The following is a 19552-nucleotide window of genomic DNA, read 5'->3' as shown; positions in this document are numbered from 1 at the left end:
CTTTGACTCGGGTAAAGGTAGAGCGATCGTATTGTACCTGCTTAATCGTATTGATCAACGATAAGGGATTTTCAATGGTATTGATAAAAACAATGTTGTGGAATTTGTCACTATTTCTTGTCATATTTTTCATAAGGAATGTAGAACAATACGTTTGTGTCATATTTCACTTCGTGGTTATGTAATGAGTTAGCCTTACTGAATTGTCCCTTTAACTGTTTTTAGATGAGCAACATTTCTGTTAAGAACAATTTACTTAATATGGTGAAACATATTTCTTCAGGTACAGTACTCATGTGAGGGTGAAGACTATCCTGATGATGTGTTTGATCTGACTTTCAAAGAAATATTGTCAGACTTCGGTGATGGCTCACCTCCAAGGGTTGTTTTCTAAATTACCCGTAGTTTATATATGTATATGCAAGAATTTATATGCAAGAATTTCCAATACATTTTTATATAGACAAAACTTAATTGAATTAACAATTAATTTATGTTTTGATAATTTCATTTTACCACTATATCACTCTTATAAAACTTTAATCTTCTTCATCACAATTACAGGTACTGTTCCAAGTAACAGACGTGACCGCCATCCTTGAATACAGTAACAATTTGCATGCAAGTTATGTAAGAGTTGTCTTTCTTTGTATACAACATGTGTTAAGTGGATTTAGGTTGTCTCCCTTCTATCACACATTTAACTATTGAGTAAGATTGAGCAACGCTTATTTACATACAATAGCAAGTAAACCAATTAAATTGGTTGTTACATTTCTCTTTTGGATGGAATTACAGATTCTTTACACTGGTTTTATTGGTCTGAGTACATTGCTAATTTAGGTGTACTAGCTACATATATAACATATAAGTATGAGTGTTGAATGTCATCTAGAGGGGAACTAACATGGCATACATATCGTATAAATAAATATATATAAAGTACATGAATGACAAAATAGGCCTAGCAGTAAAACATAAACACATCTTAGGATATAATTAGATCGATTTAAATAACGTAGAAATTAACATACGTACGAACCACTTATATTCTGACAGGATACACAGGTTTAAAGGACATTTAAAGATCGTATCATTAGATGTGTGTATTGTTCTATTGTTCTGGTGTAACGACAATCATAGACATTTAAATGGGACCCCCTCTGAGTATCACCTGTACAGTCTGGTCAGGTATAAAGGATATTTAAAGATTGGATTGTATATTGTTCTATTGTTTTAGTGTAACGACTTAATGACAATATTAGACATTTAAATAGGACCTCTATAGTAAGTTTTAGCCTGTTTGGCTGTCGTGACAAGCCCAAGGTTGTTTAATGGTTAATGTATACGACATTGTATAAAATCTGTATTTAATGATTGTGTTAGGCTCCGACCGACGATTAATTAAGGAATGTTTTTTTTATTTATTTTTTGTTGTTTACTAGTGTGTAAACTGGTGTGGACAGATATTTCGACATTGCGCGTGATTTGAAATATCTGTCTAAAATGCAGTTTACACACCAGTCAACAACAAAAAATAAAAACCATTGTTATATTTACATTTTGCCTGGTTATTTTTTGTTCAAATTCAATGTTGCGGTTAAATAAAACTTCGTTTTTTCAACGTTATACGATTGATGTAACATCTAGTCAATTGATAGAATCTCGGAACAACTGCCTTCAATTTGTCGGAAAATGTCATGTTCAGAGAGTACACAAGATATAGTTCCAGAATAACTTTTATTCCATTTATAAATCTTTCTTAAATATGTTATTTCCTGATATATCATTAAGATTTTCATTACATTCATACATTTATTAGTCCTATACCGGTGAAACCGAGGGGACTTTAGTGTTTGTTCCCGTCTGCCTGTTTATCTGTCTGTCTGTCTGTCCTGATTTCGTTTCCAGCCGATAACTTGAGGAAAAATGAACGGATTTTGATCAAACTTCATACAATGGTAGCATATGAAAAAATACAGCTTGGGATTGAATTTTGGGTCAAAAGGTCAACTACAAAGGTCAGTGTTACTAAAAATAGATTGTTTTCACAAATATTGGTTTCCCCAGACAATAACTTGAGAAAACATCATAATGTTTTGATTAAATTTCACAAAATGAAAGGCGATTAGGAAACACAGCTTGGGATTGAATTTTGGGTCAAAAGGTCATTTACAAAAGTCACTGTTACTAAAATAGAGTTTTGATTTTTAAAAAAAAGATTCGTTTTCCTTACGATAACAATGAGAAAAAATCAACAGGATATTGATTAATCTCCACACAATGGTAACATATGACAAAATACAGCTTGGGAATTGAAGGGTCAAAAGGTCAAAGTACACGAAGAGTCACTGAAACTAAAGATAGATATTTTTTTCACAAAATTTTAGTTTCCAGGACAATAACTTGAGAGAAAACATCAATGCATTTTGATCAAACTTTCACACTATGAAAGCGTATTAGGAAATACAGCTTGGGATTGAATTTTGGGTCAAAAGGTCAACTACAAAGCTCACTGTTACCAACAAATAGATTGTTTAAAAAAAAATCATTTTCAGATGATATCTAGAGAAAAAAAATCAACGGATTTTAATCAAAGCTTCACACAATGGTAGTATATGAAAAAATACAGCTTTGGATTGAATTTGGGGTCAAAAGGTCACTGTTACTGAAAACAGTTTGTTTCACAAATTTTCGTTTCCGAACGATTACTTGAGACAGAATTTGTTCAAACTTCATACAATATTATCATATCTAAGCAATAATAACTGGCCATAGATTAGAAAAAATGTAATTGACGGCAGGGGACGTGTGTTGCTTGCACCACTTACTGTAGGCTTGTTATATTGAAGATTTGTCAATACAAATACAATAGGCCTAACCGGATGCGCATTCACACTACTTGCGGCCAGCGTTTTCTCGTGTGTATTCTTGCGCGACAACCGCTGCATTTTTACGCAAGTGTAAGCGGTTTCCCGGTTGGTAAGGTTATATAGAAAAGAGAAAAACAGAAATGAAAACATTATTATTTCTCTTTCTATACAGCTGATACAAAAGGTGAATGTTATTCGACTCTCGGATGTTAGAAGACGTTATATAATTGATATCTTATCCGATAATTATTTCTAATTAGAGGAAACAATAATTGCATTTGCAGTATTGATATTTAACTGTAAACTATTTACGATAATATTTTTACTACACTCTAAATATGCCCAAAACACACTTTTTATAAATCGGTCGTAAGTTACATATATTGATCTGAACGATTATTTTTAAAGACAAGTACAGACAATAAAACATAAACATTAATGTGTATTAAAACTGTAGAAAGTTAACCGCTGGAATAACGATGGATGCTAGTGATTTGGAAATTTCACAACATTAATACAGTCTTAAACTAAAAACAGTAGATGAAATATATGATAAAATGACCCACGGGTAGTATAACAACAACTAATTAATTGTGTGTAATGGCCAGGTCTACTGATTTGTATTGTTTATTATCTAAAGACGCTTACAATTGTCTTGTCATACTTTACCACACGCCATACGAACCACTGATTTACAGTCGCGATACACAGGTATTATTCACGATACGTTAAACAGACCGTATTGTGTAAGTCAGGTATTGTTTTAGGTGCGTATTGTTCTCATTGTCCTTGTGTAACGACGTGATAACAATAATGAACATTTGAATAGGACCTCCTCTGAGTATCATCTGTATATTCTGGTCTGGTTTAGATGTAGTGATAAAATTTAGGGCCAAAGTATCCAAAACCTTTTAAAAGTGCTTGATTCATTTGTTTTGTGTTGAATCATTAATCAGCCACTGACTGTCGGTCGATGTTATTACACTAGAATCTCCTATTTACATCTGATAAAAACACACTTATACCCAATAAGCAGTCAAAGTACTAAAAACCCTCCGAAATTTGAAGTTTAAAAATCGTGTTGATTTCACTACACAAAAATCTACTCGACAAGTGAAAACTAGTCTATTTTTTAAAACGATTGAGTTTGTGCATGAACTGTAAATACATTTTCTATAGATAATAGTTAACATTTTGCTCTACCGTAACGGTGAACACATGCTTTTAGACAGATCTCGACACTAACAATAGTGTCATACGACCGTAATTTGATATCAAATGTCATATAATACTACCCATGAAATAAATCCCCTATAAAGTTAGATATATACAGTATCAATATACACCTGTCTCTATTGCTGAAGTCACTTCGTATGTCATTCAAATCTAAATGTAAAGACATTTTTATCAATTTACCATTGCCTTTGCGATTCAGTTCATTGAATACATATTCATTATGTTATTAAATGATCAGAAGCACATTCTACTAATTAATAAATACGCTTTCCTTGTTATTCTTGATTCTAAACATTAAAAGTGGAATCAAATGAATACTTTTTTTTGTGTATGCGACAGGTTTTTTTATATATGTCGATGCATAAGTAATACCTACAATATAAGTGATTACCATTTCTCATACCCGTCAGAGATAAAATGTTTACTGCTTACACCGGTGGGAATCAGTAAATAGTGGAAAGACAAAAACTTTTTATCGTGACGTGGACTAGATCACATTAAACCATGAATTATGAGTATGACATAAGAGTAAGTATCGGTGAGATTTTGTACAATAAATACCATATGTTTGTTTTATCAGGTTTAACGTTCTACAAACAGCCTGGGCCTCCCATGTTTACAATGTGTTGTGAATGTGAATGTCTATAATTTTTGGGAGGCTGCGGTAAATTCGTGTTGAGACTCCTTGTAATAGAATAATTCTAAATATTTTTCATAGTTTTTGAAGCATGTCGCTAGCGACAACAAAACAAATACCAATCACATTTTACTGACAACGGGAAGACGGTTCGTCCCACTCTATGCTGAGTCCTTTGTAGACGTTTTTTTGGTTTACTTACTATTTCTGTACAATAATTAAATTTATTGTATCAGAACTTCAATGGCTTTATTTATTATATCAATTAATACGAAGAGACTGAGATATTTATTACTACACTATATATTATTTGACGTGGTCATAATTGTTTTTAAGCGCAAAAATCATAACAGTGATTTATTTAAGCACGATTCTCAATACCGTTTGGATTAATGAGCCATTGACAAAAAAAAAAAAAAAAAAAAATAATAAAAAAAAACAAACCGGAAGGACATTATATAAAGCATCTATGAAAAAACGTCCGTTCGTTTTCGTTTTCGTTTTCGTCTTTTTTTTTTTTGTCTTTAATTTCATTAACACAGGCCTAGACAAGGCATGCTTCAAAAATATATGTATATAACTGTATGCATTGTCGATATGTGAACTATAGAAATGAAATTGAAGGTTCTTATTTGTAAAGTATTAAAGGAAACATACTGATTCCAACACTACATATATCTTTTTATAATAATCTCCAAAACGTGTTCCGATTTGGGTAGCGTCTCCTTTCATATCATACACCTTATCAGCCCGAGGGTTTTGATATCAGATAGAGTCCCTTTAATATGACATTCAATGATAAGATAGAACAATGTGAGGTTAGAAAAACCGGTAACCTGAGAGAAACAAGTCAGAATAGTTTAGTACCACATGTTAAACGACAGAAAATGTAGGGGTTTTTTTGGTAGTCGTCTCGGTTGCCATACTCATTTAAATAATAACAATAAAAAGAAATATAGAAATTATGGCCAAAAGGATTAAATTTTCTGAAATCAAAAATCTTTATTTTTAACTCGCAGGTGTGGTAGAATAGATCATTAACAATTAAAATGGCGACAAATGTGTGTAAAACTGGCTGTCATTACTAGTGCTATAAGTCTTTGATTTGACATTTTAGAACTAAAAAGAGATGGAATTATGATAAAAGGACCCACAGGTAGTATATCATTAAATAATCACTGGACAGGTGTATATTGATCAGGTATATTGATTAACATAGTTTATTATTGAACACACTATCACGATACACATGTAAAACGGATATTTTAAACGTACATTGAAACATCCTTCGGTTTGTAAGTGTGTGAGGGATATAAGCCCCAAACTGTCTCTTGTGTAAAATATTGGTTTGTCTAACATCACAATGGTAACTCCCAGTGACCAAGGCAAATGTGTATGACACTGTATTAAGACCATTTATCCTTAGGTCCTGAATTTGATGCAAGGTTAATTACTTTTGATTGTTTAGAAACAAAACAAAAAATGAATTTCGTATAGTTGGTTAAAATTCTCAAAGATACAAATTGTTATATTAGGTAAAAATCAGATATGTACATACGGGAAATTCATTTTTTCTGAATGGTAACGACCTCTGAGAATGGAATAATACAGAAATAATTAGAATGAATGTTGTTGATGAGCACTAATTATATCATACCGTCTAGACTACACGTCTACCCAGCTCTGGCCCTGATTTCTCGAAAAAAACAGAAGTGTAGACTTTAGTCAAAATTTTTCCTCCTTATGTAACTGATGCTAAATTTGTGACTTAAGTTCGTTTTTGACTTAAGTTTGTTTCGAGAAAATCAGGACCTGACCGCAACATCTGATGACGTACAATTCGCCGCTGAATATGAACCTGGTGTTAATTCCCGTCACATGTTTCACCCGTGGTATAAATCGACCTAAAAATAGATATTATTTCTAGTCGTCTAGTCGTATGAAGATTTTACTGTAACTACGGTTGGTACATTTAATGAATATGGATCGGGCTTTAATTGAAAACAATGGTTTAATGATTATTTGCCGTAAGCATGCTTGCACGACGTTATGTAGTTAAAAACGAGTAGTATATTGTCCATGAAACTATGACAATATAAATTTCAAAAAGACGTTAAATATTTTATATTTTGCTGAATAATTATTCCTAATTAGAAAAACACAATGCTTACTTTGACACAGTTTTGGGGAATTTTTTACGATATTATTTTAAACTGTTTTACTTCACTTGAAATATGTTCGGAACCAGTCATAAGATAAATATTTTAATCTGAACAATTATTGTAAAAGACAAGAACAAAAATAAAACACAAATGTGTATTGCAACTGACAGCAGTGAATATGTAGATAGTTAACCACTGGAATGGAGATAAGTGCTAATTATTTGGCATTTTACTGCATAAATACGCTCTAGAACTCAAAACAGTAGATTTGATAAATGATAAAATGACCCACGGGTAGCTATATAGTATAACATCAGCTTATGTCTGTGTGTAATGGCCAGATCTACTGAATTATATTGTTTATTATCTAAAGACGATTACAACTGTCTTGTCATACTTTATCACACGTCATACGAACCGCTGATTTACAGTCGCGATACACAGGTATTATACACAATCAAACGATGCGTTAAACAGACTGTATTGTGTAAGTCAGGTATTGTTTTAGGTGTGTTTTGTTCTCATTGTTCTTGTGTAACGACGTGATAAGAATAATGAACATTTGAATAGGACCTCCTCTGAGTATCATCTGTATATTCTGGTCTGGTTTAGATGCAGTGATAAGATTTAGGGCCAAAGTATCCAAAACATGTTTTAAAATGCATGATTCATTTGTCTTTTGCCGAATCATTTATCAGTTACTGTCCAGCGGTCGATGGTATTTCACTAAAACGATCCCGCCCTACTTTACTAAAGACGACACCATTATCTTTCTAAAAGTCTTTTGAGCTACAATATTGCAGCTTGTATTTCAAAAACCAAAATCTCCTACTCCTATTTACATCAGTTCTGATAAAAACGCATTTATACGCAGGAAGCAACCATGATTAGTTTTAAAACCTCCGACATTTGGAGTGTTGATTTCACATCTACTCGACAATTTAAAACTTTTACTAATTTTTTAACGGATGTGTTTGTGCAAGAAACTGCAAATGCATGCTTAAACGATATTGATTAACATTGTGTTCTACTGAAGCGGTGAAAACCTGCTTTAAGACGAATCTCGGCACAAACGAGAGTGTCGCACGCGCGAAATTTGATATAAAATGTCATAAGACCTACCCATGAAATAAATCCCTATTTGTTTTACATATATACGGTGTTAAAATACACATGTTTTTGTTTCTGAAGTCACTTCGTAATTCATAATTAAATGTACAATATTTTTTAATCAATTTCAACTTTTTCCTTTGCGATTCAATTCTATGAATATATATTCATCATTTTTTAAAGATCAGACACACTCTATCTATGAAGTAATCAATACTACCTTGCCAATCTTGACAATGATAAAATACATCAGCAATGTTTATAAACATAGAGATATATGTGATGTGGCTCTTACAAAATACTCCATTAGAAAGTCATACTTTTCTTTTAGTAAATATCAATTGTATATCACATAACTAAGTTACATAGTCAAGTCTGTACGATATTACAATATTCTTTTTTAATCATTATATTTATATTTCTTGTGTCCTAATTATCGTGTCGTATCTATATCATTTTATCAAAATGCATCATGGGTAGCCCTATACAGTATACATCGATATATTTAGTTGTTAATATTTAAATCATTCAGTTATTACACAAAGCCATTTAAGGCAGTATTTAGCGATCACCCTAGTGTATACCTACAATGCGCATGTCAGCTGGGTTACCCGATACTATAAAAACCCAGAGACCGTGGTATTGCGGCAGACATTCCCGGTGTATATATGAGGTAGTGTCTCCGTGATTCGTTACAAAAAAAAAAAAAAAAAAAAATAAAAGGATAGATGATTATTATTTCTGTGTCTCGGTGTGAATAATCAAGAAAGACATTACATCATAATTATACAGATGTTGAAAACAATGTAGAGACAACCAAAGACTATATCACGTACAGGTATGTATTTTATTTTATAGTTAACTATTTTACTGTTTCCATGTTTTCACGAACATGTATGTAATACATATTTCTCTACTCATACGTACATGTATACAATATAATTACAATATATTACATATATTTCTCTACTCTGACGTACAGGTATGCTATATATTTCACAATTCTCTACCTCTCACGTACATGTATGCAGTACATAGCATATTTCTTTACTCTGACGTACAGGTATGCAATATGTTGCATATTTCTCTACTCTCAAATACAGATAAGTATTTATAATCCTGATTTCTGTACTCTCGATGGGCTTTGTATACTATCTTACTAAAAGAATATTTCATTTATTGATATAAAGTATATATATAGGTATTCTAATCGGTGGGTCGCAAAATCTTGTAAACCCCAGGCTTGCCGAGGGCGTTACAGCATTTTGTAATGTGATGATATTTTCCATTACAATGAAAACACAGGTTTAAAGTACACGCTTGCTTTAAATATATAGAGATTGAACGGTGTTCAATCTATATATATTTACATAAATTAGTCTCTTTTTTTTTTCGTGATCAGATTTAAAACGATATTGGTTCCTAAGCTTGGTAACTACGGTAGTCAAGATGGCCGTCGATATAGTTCTGATTATTGAATGATTCAGCTGCAGTTTAATTTGAAATATACAAATGACACCTTTCAATTAGTTTTAAATATATGTATCCAATAATGTCCATTTCGAATTAAAATTGAGATATAACTGAGGCGAAACGACTACCGGTATGTATCGTTGTCAGGGTAGTGACGCTGTCCGAAGTAGAGCGAGCCGCCATATTTGATTTTTCAACCGAGGAAAGTTAAAGATCTGTGACTTATGGTATGACGTTTTGAGCTGCTGTGTGTTTGTCATGTGCATGTATGTCGGTCTCACGGAATCGCGATTTTGACTAATATTCTTCATAGTCATGACTTGATTTATTTTATTGTACGGATGATTGAAAAGTGTTGTTTGGATGGGTGTGTGACTGACGATCTAGTTCATATAGATTAAACTAAACCAAGGACAAAGTGAAAGATTTGACGGTATAACTGACACGCGGAACGTGACTCATTTTGACGTCTGACTATTGGTTAGAACTTTTCGGTGACGTCTCAGATCTGTTCACCGTCATAATGGCGCTGTTCAATCGTTGTGAGATTAAATATTCGGTGATATAAACGGTTTTATTCCTGGTCTGTAGCTTTTAAACAATGTAAATAGCAGAGACCGCTAAAAGTTGAAGTTGATGGATAATGAGTATATATAAGCATTAATTTAAAACTACCTTCCTATGGCTTACAATGGTCTATATAGATGCAGAGCTTTTCAGATCACATCGATAATGAAGCTAGCAAGTCATTATGACGATTGTCTGCAAAGCTTTAGGCATCTATATAGACCATAGATGTCATAGGAAGATTGTCTAATGCTCCATTTATATCACCTCTGATTGTTCAATGTTAATAACATGTTGCCCCCGTATACTTTAACCATCCAATATATATCACCTCTAGAATGTCCAATGGTAACTTTTGCCCTCGATACTTTACCAAATACAATATCACTTGCCTAATGTGTCAATATATATCGTACCTAAATTATCACCACACGCTGTACTTTGTTGTTAGGGCGACGGCGCACCATGGCATGTTTTCGAAAATCTAAAATCGAAAGTGAAACTTGAGAGTCGTCTTTGCAAGTATTACCTGTTGAATATAAAAATGAGTTGCAATGTGGTCAATGAAAACTTTGTCTCAGCACATGTAGAGACCAACTAGGTAAATGCTTGTATATAAACCACAATGTTTTGTAATCTATTATTAAAACAGATGAATAATATCTAACTATTGGATTCTATAGTCTAGGTTCGCATATAACACTAGATAGAAAGAGGGATCATTTACCTCAAACTACAACCAGGGTAGCCATTTTGAAATAAAGTACATTTTGCACTGAAAAATCTTGAAATTCTGATGTTTTTAGCTATTCATTATCAAAATTGATATGTTGCACCTAAATCTCAATCTGGATTTCTCAAAATGCATATCATTATTACCTTGGGATAATTACCTGTCTACTTTTGAAATAAATTCATCATTAACCAGTCAACCAGAGGCCGGGACAAAGTTCTATCCTGGGCTCAATCTATACACAGGGCAAGGGTCATTTCGAAGGCTTATTTTTCATATACAAATGTAGTTTATTTATACATATACATCATGACTTAAGTATGATATTTTTATCGAATAAATCATATTTAAAATATGACTCATTTACAAATTGTATTGTTAGCTACAAAAATATTTTTATAAATATATCCATATCATCACAACGAACGGAAATAGTATACCCCACGGGTTCTATCCACCATTGGACCTATATGTCTAAGCAAAACTTAAGACATTTCATGAGACACTAACTAAAGACATTGATTAATCACAGCCCTACAAAGAATACATTTGACCAGTCTATGTTGATAGGAACAACATTAGTAATGTTTCTGATAAAGATATTCAATTTGTTATTAATGACCAACTTTTTCCTTGAAATTATGGTTATATAAATGATAAATTGTCTATAACTCTATAACGACAAGGGTTATCGTCTGTATTACCAAGGGAGATAAGCCTAGACAATTTTTAAAAAAATTGGAGACCTGTCACTCTTTTAAACATAGTCTATAAAATAGCTTCAGGATGTATTGCAAATAGAATTAAAAAATGTGTTAGATAAGTTTAATTTGTGAAAATCAAACAGGATTTCTTGTAGTATAACGATGCTTGTTATGGAAATTTAATTTAAAGATTTAAGTTAAAGTAGGCTATATATAACTTGATAATTTGATTGACCAATGTGAATATATCTTCAGGCAGTTGATTCAGGAACATCACCTAAGAATTAAGTCCATATAGGAAGTTAGTTCATATATAGGAAGTTGTTATTCAATCATTGCCTGACATATTTTTAGGAAATCGTGACCTTTACGTGATGAATAGGAAATGGGGGTTCTACGCCACTCCGTCCCTCCCTCTATATTTATAGTAAATCCCTCCCTGGCGGGATGGATTGGTGAGGGACCAGTGAGGGATGAGGGACTGACCTCTTGACCTTTCATAGGAATTTCCTGAGGGAGGATGACCTTTATTGAGATCATCTTATTTACATATGTGGAGGGACCGGTGCTATTTTTATGTGCATTGCGTCAGCCGTACTGTAATCTTCCTAACAAGTCGAGACCTGTCCGCTTTCATCATGTTATTTTTTTTTGTTTGGTCTTTCATGGTATAAGAAGCACTATGTCATGCTATATAAATACTTTCAGTTACTCTATTTTCATTTCTCAATCATGAGTTGGAAGGATCACGTGAAAGGCATCTACTTTGACTTAAATAACCCAATTAGCTATGCAGGGCCAGAAAAAAATCTACAGATATTTAAGAAAAGAAGGAAAGTACAAGGTTGGTCTTCATGCCATTCGTCGCTTCCTTCAGGACATCGACGCCTATAGCTTACAACGTCCGCTACGATACAAGTTTAAGACTAGGAAAGTAATATCTCAAGGTATTGATGTCTTATGGGACGTAGACCTTGCCGACGTGTCCAACCTTGCAAAAGAAAACGATGGAATACGATATTTATTTGTTGCCATTGACGTGTTTTCACGTCATTTATGGGTAGTTCCGTTGAAAAATAAACACCACGAGTCCATCATAGACGGATTCAAAACAATATTCAGTCAAGGAAGAAAACCAGAAGAGGTGAGATCAGACCCAGGTAGCGAATGGAAAAATAGATGGGTCAAACAGTTTCTAGACAAACAAGGAGTACAACATTACGTCACCCATAACCCTACACACGCAAACTATGCCGAAAGAGTAATCAGAACATTGAAAACGCTGATGTACCGCTATTTCACTCACAATCGGACTCACCACCACTTGGACGTTTTACAGGATATTGTCAGGAATTACAATGACCGACCTCACAGTGCTTTAGATGGGAAATCCCCTGATGATATCGTAAAGTCGAACGAAGCACTCCTGTGGAAACACTTATATGTCGATTCTAAGAAGCCAAGAAGGGTGAGCAGAAAGACAACTACAAAGCCTTTCAAGTTCAAAGTAGGTGATGTGGTGCGTATTTCGAGCACAAGACGAACTTTTCAAAGAGATTACGAACAAAAATGGACAGAGGAAGTGTTCACTATTAAAACACGATACTTACGTCAAGGTATACCTATCTACAAAATTATAGACTATGATGGAGATCCAATAACAGGAACATTCTACAATAGCGAGCTACAAAAGGTTAGTAAAGGGAGAGACGATCTGTTTAAGGTGGAGAAAATTTTGAAACGACGTAAGAGAAATGGAATAAAGGAAGTTTACGTGCAATGGCTCGGCTATCCTAAGAAATTTAATAGTTGGATTAAAGAAAGCGACGTGCAAAGCCTATAAAAGAGAGATCATTACGACTCTGTTTTCAGTTTTTATTCGTCAGCCATGCAGTCCATATCGTGCCCAGAGTGTAACAGAAGTTTCTCACGCAGAGATGCTCTCTCCAGACACATGAAAACCATCCACGGAGGCAGTCAACCATATCCACAAATCACTCATGCGTATCCACCACCACCACCACCACCACCACCACCACATATCACTCCTATACCACCTCCACTACCACCACCACCACCACCACCACCACCACATATCACTCCTATACCACCTCCACCACCACCACCACCACATATCACTCCACCACCACCACCACCACCATCATCACCACATATCACTCATACACCACCACCACCACCACCACCACCACCACCACCACAACAACAACAACAACGGGATTTTGTTTTTAAACATCCCTTCACAGCTAACGTGTCTGGCCCTACTTCATGTGGTAAAACCTATTTCGTCAAGACTTTACTTCAAAAGTGTTTGACCAACATAACACCAACTCCGCAGAGAATTTTATGGCTCTACAAAAGATGGCAGCCTCTGTATGACGTCATCAAAACAACTGTCTACCCTTCAGTAGAATTTGTTCGGGGTATACCTCTTGATTTAGATCAAGATTCGTTCATCGATCCGAACATGAGAAATATAATCATTCTTGACGATTTAATGTCAACAGCCTCCAAGGACCCAAGAGTCAATGAGTTGTTTACGGAGGGGAGCCATCATAGAAACCTTTCCGTCATCGCCATTAATCAGAACTTGTATTACAATAAAGACCCTACACAAAGGAGGAATTGTCACTACTTAGTGATATTTAATAACCCCGTTGACAGACAACAAATTATGACGTTGGCACGGCAAATGTATCCGGAGAATCCACAGCATTTAATCAGACACTTCAAAGAATCTACAAGTATAACCTTATGGGTATTTATTGGTGGACCTGAAACCCCACAACTCCCCCGAATCTCTACGTTTACGTCGTAATGTTTTCACGGAAGAGCCTATAAAAGGACCGGTTTCTGTTTCAACGAATCATTTTGAGAAGAACACTCCAACCGTACAGACGTATTCGGAAGAATCTGAAGAAGACACGATGAAACATTCACTTGAGGAACCACATAGCAGTACAATCAGCTGTGGAGATTGTGGTATTGTGTTTGAAAACTTACATGACCTTCAGAAACACATAAAAAGTTGGTGTCCCGATAGATACTCATTAAAAAGAGGAATGACTGAGGAAGAAGAGTTACCTCACAAAAAAGTTAAAATAGACAGACTTATCTCCGAAGATAATGAATCCACGACAGAGGCACACGATGAAGAAGATAATGTATTTGCAAATTTTGTAGAATTAGCTAGAGAGAACAACGAAGAGCGTTGGCAAAAGAAAGTGGAGAAATATGAAAATGAAGGAATGTTGAGCTCTGACGCTAAAGCTAAGGCTGACATGAAATTTAAGGACGATGACCTTAAGGAGTTCTTTGATTCCTATAAGACACTTCTATCCAACCTGTTGCAGTTAAAGCATGGGAGATTACATACAGAGGTGATGGAATCCATCGAAAACTACATAGACGATGGTATGGACAGAGAAAAGGCCATTCGAGTGACTCTCAGACGGTTCCATCATCGATTTGAAGACTACTTTACAAACAACACTGATGACGAGGGATCAGATGAGGAGGATGAGGATGAAACTGAAGACGATGATAGCGAAACTGATGATTAGATATTCCTCGTAGACGTTCTGTTCTCGGTGTATTTTTGTACAAAACATTAGGGATGTGTGTAAATTTTTCTATTGTTTCTGTAAATAAAATTTGTAAATATGTCTAATGTTTTTTATTGTTATATTTATCAATAGAGGAGGATACCATCGACAATTTTTAAAGATTTTATTACAATAGACAAGCAAAACACAAATAGTACAAAATTAATAAACAATAAGAGCCAACATTTCATTGTACATACAAGCTAAGATACTTTAGGCGTAACATATAGAAAAGTTTATTATATTTACAAGCAAAATAAAGAGTAGCTGTTTTAAGCTTAGATATACAATAGTTTATTATACTTACAAGCAGTGATAAAACTTAAGACTTAGGCAATACAAAATTCCTCTGCATTAGATAGATACACATATGGTGGAAACTATGACTCACAAATTGATGACTATTAGATACATGTTTAATAAAACTGAAAGCATGAAACGGTTCATCATTGCGGAATTTTAAAATGACCATAAGCCAAGCTGTCAATGCCTGTGAAATAACGTTTGTCATCGTAAGGAGACAAACTGGTCTTGTATAACAGTAATACTGGTAAAGTTGATGGTCAAAACTACGTATAAGGTTCATCTTATGTTTACAACTACTTTGGTTAGACAGACAAAGTAAGTAAGCTTGATGTCTCAAATGTTTTTCAATGACGCTCTTCTTTACCCCCCCCCCCCCCTCCCTTTTTTTTTTTTTTTTTTTTTGGCCGTACGTTTTCTCTATACCCCACATGTCAGGCTGTACATTTATGGTTTTAATCCAACAAATTGATCCATGATCTGACCTTTACATTCGTCTTTCATTTTGCCGAGGACTTTGCAATTGTTTCATGCTGTATAAAGGACTATCTTTCGGAAAATTACTGATGTCAAACAAGTCGGCGTTGTCATGCATGTCTTTGTAACCAGTCATGTGTCTCTATACAGTATGCCAGTGAGTCAGTATCAGTAAGGGAGCAACTCGGCTTTAGACCCATACTTTTTGTTTGATGAAGTCATAATGGAATTGATACATAAAAATCTTTGAGACTTCTAAAATACAGAATCCAGCATAAATAGGTCGATTGAAAACGATATTTGTTTTCTTTCAGACCATTTTAAATGACTTGAAAATTTGGCTTGGCACAGACCTTTCGCAGCGTTTGGTGTATTCACCAAATTACACTGGATCTCTTTTCATGTTTTCCATTGTTTTGCCAAAACGGAGTTATTCATGAGTTGAAAAAGGTCTTTTTCGAAATCGTTTCTAGCAACCATTCTTTTAGTCAATATCATCCAAAAGTTGAAGTTCTACCCCGGTCATTTTTAACATGGCTTCCCAGGAAAATCCAGGAGCCGTGTAGTAGTGTGCTAGGTCCAGGTGATAATAGTCGAGACTAATGGAGCGGAAGTTTTCAAACACATCTGCCAGCAGCAATACGTCCGTCTTTAGGTATAGGTCATGATACTCACCAAAACATGTCATGTCAAATGTTTGCCATACTGATTGTGCGTGTTTGTAGTCTGTATCTGACAAACCCCTTTCTGCTAGTTTATTGTAAAACTTGTCTTTCCCGGGCAAGGTCTTTTCATCAAACTTTTCAGGTGATGTCGCGTAATCGTACGGATACAACCCTTTCCTGAGAAGAAGTTCAAGATGCTGTTAATCGGGAAAGTGTTTTGACAAGTTTGAAAATTTACCCATTCCGTCTACTGCAAGATTTGATACCAGTGTATCAAGAGAAGCATTCAGAAATTGTAAGGAATCTATGAATCTCAGATTCCCCAGAGAGAATGACATATACTTCTCCATATTGTTGGGAATACAAGACAGGGGTTTCGATTTAAATTTTCCCGCCGATTCCATCAACAGATGCATGTCATAACCTCGTAAGTTATGAAATATCACAGGAATGTAAAACTTTGATCCTTGTGATCTTTTGCCTTGTCGAAACTGAAACTGGAAGTTACAGTTACTGTGGCTTGCGCCTCTAAATGACCCGTTTAGATGATCGTGATCTCGAACTCTGTCATCTCCTAATTCCTTTTGACAAATATGACATGTCGTTGCATGTTGAAAGGATGACTCTTCGTACTGTGTCAACCTCATTGGTTTTACATTCTGCAAAACATCACAAATAGTTTCTTCTTCCTGGATTAATTGTTTGAAAAAGTTATCGACTACATCAGGACCTCGATAGACCTGTGCGGGTTTAGATAGCTTGTCTAAGGAACATTTCACCATGTAAGAAAAGCCTGAAGGTTCGTGTTTTCGGGTCAGCCTGAAGGTTCGTGTTTTCGGGTCAGGCTAACATGTGCTAACGGGGCGAACAAAACTTTCAAAGTCAGCATAAATCACAAAAGGGACCTTAAGTTGCTTGTGAATTTGATTAAATTTAACCCACTGTTGCTCTTCATTTTTAGGAAAACTCAGCTTTTGGGGGCCGTGTGGCGAGCAGTACGGAACATGATCATCTAAAATCTGCTGTGTCGTGTAGCCATGGAGACAATAGTTACAATAATACGTTTGACCGTTGTGTGCAGTTCGATCACCGAGCAACCGACTCAGATTTCTAATCAGACAGTAATGTCTGCTTTCCCCTTTTGAAAACAATAGGAGATTCACATGTTTAGTGCTTCGAAGATCAGTCACGTGTAATGGATATATTTCACCCCCTTCTAAACCAAAAACATTGATGGAGATGTCATTTTGTTTTTCAAACTTCGAGACTTGAGACAAAGGAAGTGGAATTCAATACCATCTATATTTAACTCCGATTCGTATTGGATATAATTTGACACGCGGTCTGGGTGGTTTTCAAAGGGAAAATGATGAATGGAAGCTAAGACTGACCAGAGGAAACACTTTTGGTCTGTGTTTTGTATGTTAAGAACGGCCTTTTTCTTTTGAATATTTGATGGCAGGGGGATATAACTACTACCCTCAAGTGGCGTGTACTCTACGGTGTTAACTTCCAATTTCAAAATTTTGTCTATTGTCCACCCACTCCCATCCCGCTCGAAATTTTGATATGCATTATGTAGGTTATGGAAAAGCCTCAGCGAGTTGTGCTTTTAATTGGGATACATTTGTACATGTTAGATTAACGGACCTGAAGGTGGGTTCAGCATGAATGGCTTCATTGTTTTGGTCATACTTTACAAATTTCATAAAAAGCGTGATGAACCATTTCATACCTTTGACATTTTGCAGCCTTTCTTCTAATATGTCTTTGATCAGTATTTGATTGTCACTAAAAAACTGCAACACATCCCAAAGGTTTCCCGGGTTTGGTTCTAATGTCTCTGTTTGTGCCGTACCATCCAGTGCAGAGATACCAGCACCCTGCTGATTGCGAGTTTTCCATGAATCCCGTCGCTTCACACACCTTTCACATACATCAGTTCTGTCACCATAGAAACGTTCTGGGAGAGGTCGATGACACCATTTACATTCTCTCCCTTGTTCACCACACTGTTGACAGAATTTTTTTCCCTGGGAGCAGATCTTTATGCTTCATACACCAGTTACATTTATTCTTTGTGTTAGTCTCCGATACAATTACTTCATTGACTATTTTCCTTTCTTTTAAAACTGGAATATCGCCATCCTCATTTCGTGCAGCACTAGCTTCAGACGTTGAACCTGCTTTCCTTTTTCCCTTTATATCCTGAATCACAGGTATATTTTCTTTGTGGTGTTTTACATGTCTTTCAAAGTTATCTTTCCTGTTAAAACTCACACGGCAATGCGAACATGTATATTTAATAGAATCGCCATGAAATGTCCTTTTATGTCTGAGCAAATGGGATTTTTGTTTAAAACATTTATCACAGATATTGCATTTGTTTGCATCGGATTTATTGATACTGGAAGGAGCAGTCCTATTGTCAGTAAGGAGGGCGAGACGTCGGAGACTTAATTCTGTATCCGTAGATAATCCATTGCAAGTAGCCCACTCATCCAACTCGGCTACATTCTGTATTGTGTACATACGACCCCTGTCCATCTTACAGTTCACCTGTGTAGATAAAGATGTATACACCTTGACAGCTAGCGAGATAATGACACTCTACAGGTAAAGTTCCGCTCGATAGGTTTTCACTTTTTCACTGTTTGTCCCAATCTGTATGTTTCACCTGTATTTAATCCGCCGTGTATATACACACGTCCGTACACCTGGAGCGATACTTTTCTACTGATAGGTAAATGTTACTTCTTATTACTTACATAAAGGCAACGGAAAAACCAAGAGTGACTAAAAATAACCATGATAAAAGCGGACAGGTCTCGACTTGTTAGGAAGATTACAGTACGGCTGACGCAATGCACATAAAAATAGCACCGGTCCCTCCACATATGTAAATAAGATGATCTCAATAAAGGTCATCCTCCCTCAGGAAATTCCTATGAAAGGTCAAGAGGTCAGTCCCTCATCCCTCACTGGTCCC

At 35.2% G+C, this 19552-nt stretch overlaps 1 protein-coding gene and 1 pseudogene across 4 annotated transcripts in view; one reads left to right on the top strand and one right to left on the bottom strand.

The window, feature by feature from the left end:
• The window catches only part of LOC138306390 (uncharacterized), a 256651-nt gene that overhangs the window by 129321 nt on the left and 107778 nt on the right, over positions 1 to 19552 (top strand). Inside the window, exon 1 of one of the 4 annotated variants that reach the window (XM_069246841.1) lies at positions 8757 to 8856. The exons of the other annotated variants lie outside the window; for them this stretch is intronic. The gene's annotated coding sequence lies outside the window, so the exon portion shown is untranslated. Of the gene's footprint in view, positions 1 to 8756; positions 8857 to 19552 lie in introns of those variants that run through there. 4 annotated transcript variants of the gene reach the window in all.
• On the bottom strand, positions 17395 to 19317 carry LOC138306386 (uncharacterized; annotated as a pseudogene).

This window comes from Argopecten irradians, chromosome 13 (assembly GCF_041381155.1).
Source record: "Argopecten irradians isolate NY chromosome 13, Ai_NY, whole genome shotgun sequence".
NCBI classification, from domain to species: domain Eukaryota; kingdom Metazoa; phylum Mollusca; class Bivalvia; order Pectinida; family Pectinidae; genus Argopecten; species Argopecten irradians.
The sequence above is the reverse complement of the archived record's forward strand: the minus strand, read 5'-3'. Positions and strand labels throughout refer to the sequence as shown.